The 7,714-nt window shown below is 45.3% G+C and overlaps 1 pseudogene; it reads right to left on the reverse strand.

Moving 5' to 3' along the window:
* Nucleotides 1–6,405: 6,405 nt before the first annotated feature.
* LOC132494660 (cytochrome b-like) lies at nucleotides 6,406–7,575 on the reverse strand (annotated as a pseudogene).
* Between the last annotated feature and the right edge of the window lie 139 nt (nucleotides 7,576–7,714).

Below are 7,714 nucleotides of genomic sequence, written 5' to 3' on the forward strand. Positions count from 1 at the left end.
GTGCTACCTATTTAATAGTTTAGAAAAAAATAAGTTCTCTTAATCTATCCCTTTAATGTAAAGTGACATTTTAATGATGTGAGAGAAACAGCCTTTGAAAAGAAATTTGTATTCTAGAAAGTATTTTTGAAAAGAGGTATTTAGAAGTATTTCCATCATCCTTTGGTTTTGTTTTTTTTTAAAAATCAAGTTTATTATCTATAAAAACCCTTATATCTACTTACTTTGAAAACTTGGAGAAGAATTTTAGATCTGCTTAAAAATCTTCCTATCAACGTATTTTAGAAGAGAGGCAGACAGCTGAGCCCTTTGTTAAACTTGTAAAATGCATCAGATTCTAATAACCTTTCAAAAATAAATTATTGACTGCAGGGAACAGAGAAATTTACCAGCTGAATTTCAATAGAGACCTTTACATAACAGGTGAGTGGGACTGAAAAAATTACTGTGATTTCCTAAGCAGGTAATCGTTGGGAGGCCTCTTCTGCTATGCCAGCTGCGTGGTTCAAAAGCAAGTAGTGTACTTGGAATTGGACCTCCCAATCCAATTTTATCACAAAGGGTTAAACCAAGGTTGTAAAAAATAATGGAGCACTAAAAAGAACTATGGTACTTCCCTGGTGGCGCAGTGGTTGAGAGTCCGTCTGCCGATGCAGGGGACACGGGTTCGTGCCCCGGTCCGGGAAGATCCCACATGCCGCGGAGCGGCTGGGCCCGTGAGCCATGGCCGCTGAGCCTGCGCATCCAGAGCCTGTGCTCTGCAACGGGAGAGGCCACAACAGTGAGAGGCCTGCATACCGAAAAAAAAAAAAAAAAAAAAAAAAAAAGATCTAGAGTTGCCAGGGGCTGGGGGCAGGGAAGAGGGATGAATAGGTGGAGCACAGGGAATTTTTAGGGCAATGAAATTACTCTGTATGATACTGTCATGGTGGATCATGTCGTTATGCATTCATCAAAGCCCATAAAATGTACAACACAAAGAGTGAACTCTAATGCCAACTATAGACTTTAGTTAATAATAATATCTATCAATATTGGCTCATTGTTTTATAACAAATGTACCACACCAATATGAGCTGTTATTAATCTGGGAAACTGGGGAGAGGAGGGTTTGAGTGGGTATATGGAAACTCTTTGTATTTTCTGCTCAATTTTTCTGTAAATCTAAAACTACCTCTCAAAATAAAGTCTATTAATTAAAAAAAAATGAAACATATTCAATTATGGTCCTCTTAGAAAGAATATTTTTGTTGCATTTTTAAAGTGAGAGCAAAAATCTTGAACCATTAATAAATAAAACACTTTAAAATACTGTTTACCTCTAACTCATTCACTTTAATTTATATTTTTGTGTATGTTCAATAATGTACACAATGGAGTATCACAGTAACATCTGATTATAATCTGTAAGTCATCATCAGTCTTTGGTGGGGAGTTGCACCCTCAAACATTTGTGCTGATACTATGCACATTCAAAATGTTTGTTGCTCTCTGGATTAATGCTTTCCCATGGAGAAAGTCAGCTTCGCATGGCTCAGTGAGTGTCTGGCGGTGGCTTGGTAAGCACTCTTGGAAGGTGGTGCTGGAGGGTGAATTACTGAGGCTGCCTTCCTGGGGCCGGGGTGGTACCAGCCAGGCAGCCTGCAGGGAGGGTGTCCTGCAGAGCAGCAGTCAGGATTAGGGGCTGAGGGACTTGGTTTATGTGGAGAACATAAAAGAACCAGAATATTCATGACCTGGCCAAGTGACAGGCAGGCCAGGGAGGCTGGTGTGGAACGCTGGAAGAGCCAGGTCCTATGGCAGGAGGGGAAGATAAGATTGGCTTACGTGGGCTATTCATCAATGAGGTAAGTCATGGTAGTCATGGGGAGGCCCAGCAAGACTTTCAAATGGATAGATTCCATCAGAAAGTCCAGTTCTGGCAGCATGGTGGGGCCTGTCAAACCCGTAGTCATAACTTGGTATCAAGGGTCACTGGAGTGATAAGCTCCTGCGGGCTGGACTCGAGAGACTGGACTCGGAGGGCTGATGCGGCCAGTGCGGCCGGTGGAGCCAGTGAGGGCTGAGGGGTCAGTGGGGCAGGCTGGGCTAGCTAGCTCGGCCTTCCCTTCAGCCGGGAAGAAGGAAGCAGCTCCCACTTCCTTACTCATCACAGAACTGAATTAGGAAATGAAATGGCCACTTCCTGGCCTGTAGAGAGAAAGAGCTCCTTGGCCATCTGCCAACTAGAGGAAACCCCAAATTCAGCCTCTCCCCAATCCCCGAAGCCCCGAGTTCCTCTGTGATGGTGCCCCATCAGGTACAGCGGTGGCTGCCCATGTCTTCTGACAGCAGAACCCTTTCTTTATGCACAATACCAAACATATGAAGCCAGCCAAGGCCGAGCTGCCCTGGTGGAAGGGCAGGGGAGCTGCAGGGTGGGAGCTCAGACGTCTGTCCATGCTTGGCTTCCAAAATGAACCCCGAGGCGCAATTTGAGAACCAGTGCCTAGAGAAGCAAGTCCAAGCCCCTTGACATTCCTTCTATTTTACTTTCCAGTCTTGTCCTTGGGCACTCCTTGCTTTACGTTTTATGCCTCAAAGTATAGCATTGCTCCCAGACATCTGAGCTGTTTCATGCCTCTGTGCTTTGGCCCATGCTGTTCCTTCTGCTTGGAATGCCTTTCCACTGGCTGCCTCTGGCCCAGTCTTCAGAATTCACCTGTGATAGCATCTCCTTTGATAAGGTCTCTGGGCTCCCATAGTGCCCTTGAGATGTCTACATCTGAGAAGTTACCTCTTTCTACTGAAATTCTTTCTGTATCTGTTACCCTTACTAAACTGTAAACTTCCCAGGTGCAGGAATCGTTTGAATCTCTAAGTCCTCCATCCCTATTCCCAGCACTTGGAATAATTGATACAATTTTTTTTTTAATTTATGTTTTGGCTGTGTTGGGTCTTCGTTGCTGTGAGCAGGCCTCCTCTAGTTGTGGAGAGCGGGGGTTTCTCTTGTTGTGGAGCACGGGCTCTAGGCACGCAGGCTTCAGTAGCTGCAGTGCGTGGGCTCAGTAGTTGTGGCACACGGGCTTAGTTGCTCCAAGGCATGTGGGATCTTCCCGGACCAGGGATCGAACCCGTGTCCCCTGCACTGGCAGGCGGATTCATAACCACTGTGCCACCAGGGAAGTCCCAATACAATTGTTTAAACATTATCAGTCATCAGTTTAGAATACAGTTTAGAAAGGAGTCACCAGTCTCCTTTCTGGAAAGCTAGTTGGAGAAGAGAGTGTGTAATAAAGAAGGGAGGGAGGGGCACAGTACCTGAAAGCAGAGGGGAGAGGAGCTGAGGACTGAGGGGCTGGAGGGAAAACAACCACGTCCTGTGGATTTTTGCATAAAGTCACTGAAAGTTTACATCAGGTTTTGGGCCTGACATACTGCTGCCAATTAAACCTGGTAATAAGTAACTCTGGGAAAATGCACCCTTGTCTGCAATAGAAGGGCCTTTCCAGGAGTTCTGGAGGCTTTTGATGACTTCCCCGAGATGCTGCAGGCCTCCAGGGATTCTAACCAGCATAATGGATTTTTTAAAGAAAATGGAGACAGCTGAGCAAGGAAAGTTCGTTCAAGTCCCGGGGGGATGATAATGGTTTGGTTTAGGACTCCTTCAGATCTGTCTGAAGGAAGAAATCTCTTACTGGAATCGTTTGTTCATGGTTAGGGAGGGCGAGAGGGAAAAGGCATTGGATTCTGTATTATGAGAACCAGATGGATCCCAGGCCCTGCTTTAAACTATTGAACGATCTCTCCATATATGGAACGAGCTAGCAATGCTCCTCTTTCCCTGCTTCCCAGGTGCGCTGCAAGAACAAATGGGACCAGCACTGCCACTCACTGGCTTTGTGACCTTGGGCAAGTTCTTTAAACTGTGCACCTCGGTTTCCTCGTGTGTCAAATGGGACACTACTTCCCTTAATCAATGAGATAATGCACAGAAAGCTCTTAATACAGGGCCTGATATAGAGTAAGCGCTCAATAAAAATCAGCTAAAGTTATTGCTAACACCCTGAGCCATTTGGACAAGTTTAATTGATGATAAAAAGGCAGCTGAACTACCAAAAGGCAAGATAGCGTACAACTGACCCGTGAGTCAGCAGCAGCAGCATCAGGGGTAGCTTGTTAGCAATGCAGAGTTTGGGGCCCAACACCAGCCCCAGTGTGTTTAACAAGGTCCCCAGGTGATTCATATTCAAGTTAAAGTTCAGGAAGCAAGAACGTAGAAGCACTGACATATCTACCACTTAACTCTCTAGGTCACTTTGGGCGGGTTCCTTAATCTCCCCGTGCTTCTTTTGTCATCTCTAAAACCCTGGCTCTCGGGGCCGGGCCGAGGTGGTGGTTGAATGACGTAATCTGGGCTAAGTATCTGGGGTGGTGTCTGCACGGGGTAAGCGCCCTTCAGGATTGGCTGCTCTGCTCTCCAGCCCCACCCCAAACCCGCCCCTACCCAGGAGCCTTTGCTGCTCTGTTTTCCAGCCCTCCCCGCAAAGCCGAGAGACTTGCACCTGGGGCTATGGTTCAGCAGGAACCGGACGGCCAGGTTCCCGTGCTGGCTCCCCAACCTGGAGAAAGGTCTGCCTGTCTGCCTGGACAGCCACCTGACTGTTCCAAGTCTCAGTGTTCCCTCTGTTAAAATTGGACCAGTGACTGTGCCTAGCTCTTGGGGATGCCGAAGCACTGAGTGAGACGTGCAGCAAAGGGCCGGGCCAAGGCTCGCGCTTGGGTTTATCGTTGGGCACGTACTGATTGGAGTCCACGCTCCAGGCTCAAGTGTGTCCCTGACCCACTGGAGCGCTCTGCCTCTTGCTGCCCAACCAACGGGTGCAGGAACTCCCTGGGTACCAGGGAGGACAGGACCCAAACCCTTCCAGGCAAAGGAGAGAGAGAAGGCAGGCTGGGCCAGGTGAGTAAACCAGCCTGACGCCTCCCCAGGAGCCTCACCTGGATTCCCCTCTAGCCCCTAAGCCCATGCGGGTGGGGCTCAGCAGCAAGTTTGGGGAGCGTCTGGCGTTTTGCCTACACATAATGAGTGTATGTGCTAGGTGTACTGTGTGGATAAAGAATAGAAGAGTCCTGGGGCTTCCCTGGTGGCGCAGTGGTTGAGAGTTTGCCTGCCGATGCAGGGGACACAGGTTCGTGCCCCGGTCCGGGAAGATCCCACATGCCGCAGAGCGGCTGGGCCTGTGAGCCATGGCCGCTGAGCCTGCGCGTCCAGAGCCTGTGCTCCGCAACGGGAGAGGCCACAGCAGTGAGAGGCCCCGCGTACCGCAAAAAAAAAAAAAAGAAGAGTCCTGAAGGTATAAACATGTTGACCAGACGGGAGACTCATCCCCACCTCTGTCTGTTCTGGGCCTCTCAACCTGTGCTGTTAGGATTGAAGGAAAGGCCAGTATGTTATCCCATCTAATCGTTGCCTCTAACACCTTGTTTTCACAGTTCCTCTCAGTGACTCTGGTGGCACCACAAGAAGTGTGTCCTTTTAAGGTATGAACCCGAAACTCCAGTGGGCTTCTCTAAAGTTAGTGGAAAGCTTTTCACCTACTTCAGTTAAATTGGCGGTGGGGATCTCATTGCTTGGAGAAGAATCTTGCACAATGAACGTGAGAACAGTTTTTTTGTTTGTTTGTCTGGTTTTGTTTTTTTATTATATTGAACTATAGTTGATTTACAATATTGTGTTAGTTTCTGGTGTACAGCAAAATGATTCAGTTATACATACAAGTATATGTATTCTTTTTCAGATTCTTTTCCATTATAGGTTTTTACAAGATGTTGAAAATAGTTCCCTGTGCTATACAGTAAATCCTTGTGATTATCTTTTATATATAGTTGTGTGTATCTGTTAATCCCTAACTCCTAATTTATCCCTCCCCCTTTTTCCCTTTTGGTAATACATGTTTGTTTTCGATGTCTGTGAGTCTATTTCTGTTTTGTAAATAAGTTCATCTGTATCATTTTTTTTAGATTTCACATATAAGCGATATCATATGATATTTGTCTTTCTCTTTCTGACTTCACTTAGTATGATAATCTTTAGGTCCATCAAGGTTGCTGCAAATGGCACTATTTCATTCTTTTTTATGGCTGAATAATATTCCATTGTGTGTGTGTGTGTGTATATATATATACAGACATGCATGGTGTACATAGCATGTATGTAGTAAAATGAATTATTTTTAGTACTGACATAGCACTGTAGTTTTGTGAATGTCTTATATCTTTTTTCAGGGAATAGTTTATATAGAATTTCAGCCTTGGGTGCTAGCAGTGAAGCATAGTACTTCTTCCTGGAGTCTTGGGGAGATGTGCTGTTCTCCATTTTCCTGTTTACAAGACTGGGGTATTGTGTTATACTACAAAGACTCTTCATTTCAGGAGCTTGTTTTCAATGAGACTAATTATTGGTATTAATACTAGAATTAAAAGAAAGTATAGGATAGATGCAAGCTGTCCAACAGCCATATATGGGTACTCCACAGGCTGTCCTCCGATTCATGTTAGTGTCAGTAAGTCTGCCACTAATACACAGAACAAGAATTGACTGAAGGGCCGAAATATTATGCTTCGTTGTTTAGATGTATGGAGTATGGGAATGAATGCCAGGATTAGGATTGAGAGCAGCAGGGCTAAGACTCTTCCTAGTTTGTTGGGGATTGATGGTAGAATTGCATGCGAATAGAAATGCATGCGAATAGAAAGTACCATTCTGGTTTGATGCGTGGTGGCGTGCTGAGTGGGTTTGCAGGGGTGTAATTGTCGGGATCTCCTAACAGGTCGGGTGAGAATAGCGCTAGTATTAATGAGGCTAAGATTAATAGTAAAGTGCCCAAAATGTATTTTGTAAATGTATATATTTAATTGTGTAATAGGGGATGGAATGGGATTTTTGTCTGTATCGGATGGTATTCCTGTGGGGTTGTTGGATCCTGTTTCATGGAGGAATAATAGGTGAACGGCCGCTAGTGCTGTGATGATGAAAGGGAGAATGAAGTGGAAGGCAGAGAATCGTGTTAGCGTTGCTTTATCTACGGAAAAACAACCTCAGATTCATTCGACAAGGGTGGTGCCGATATATGGGATTGCTGAAAGTAGGTTTGTGAGAACAGCTGTGCCTCAGAATGATATTTGTTCTCAGGGTAGGACGTAGCCTATGAATGCGGTGGCTATGACTATAAGTAGCAGGATAATTCCAATGTTCCATGTTTCCTGAAAGGTGTAGGATCCACAGTATAGGCCGCCTCCTACGTGGGCATAAAAGCAAATAAAAAATATGGAAGCTCCATTTGCGTGTATGTACAGGATGATTCAGCCGGAGTTGACGTCTCGGCAAATATGTGTTACTGACAAGAAGGCAGTTGTTGTGTCTGGTGTGTAGTGTATTGCCAAGAATAGGCCTGTTAGGACTTGTAGGATTAGGCAGATGCCTAGTAAGGAGCCAAAGTTTCATCATGAGGAGATATTTGATGGGGTGGGGAGGTCAATGAATGTGTTGTTGAGAATTTTTATGAGCAGGTGGGTTTTTCGGGTGTTGGTCATTGGTGTTCTTGTAGTTGAATGGTAATGATGATTTTTCATGTCATTGGTCATGGGTGAAGTCCATGTGAGAATAATGATGACATATATTGTATTTATTTTAAGCATTATTTTTGTGATTAGTTTTGTGGGGTTTCTTCAA

This window comes from Mesoplodon densirostris, chromosome 8 (genome assembly GCF_025265405.1).
Source record: "Mesoplodon densirostris isolate mMesDen1 chromosome 8, mMesDen1 primary haplotype, whole genome shotgun sequence".
NCBI classification, from domain to species: domain Eukaryota; kingdom Metazoa; phylum Chordata; class Mammalia; order Artiodactyla; family Ziphiidae; genus Mesoplodon; species Mesoplodon densirostris.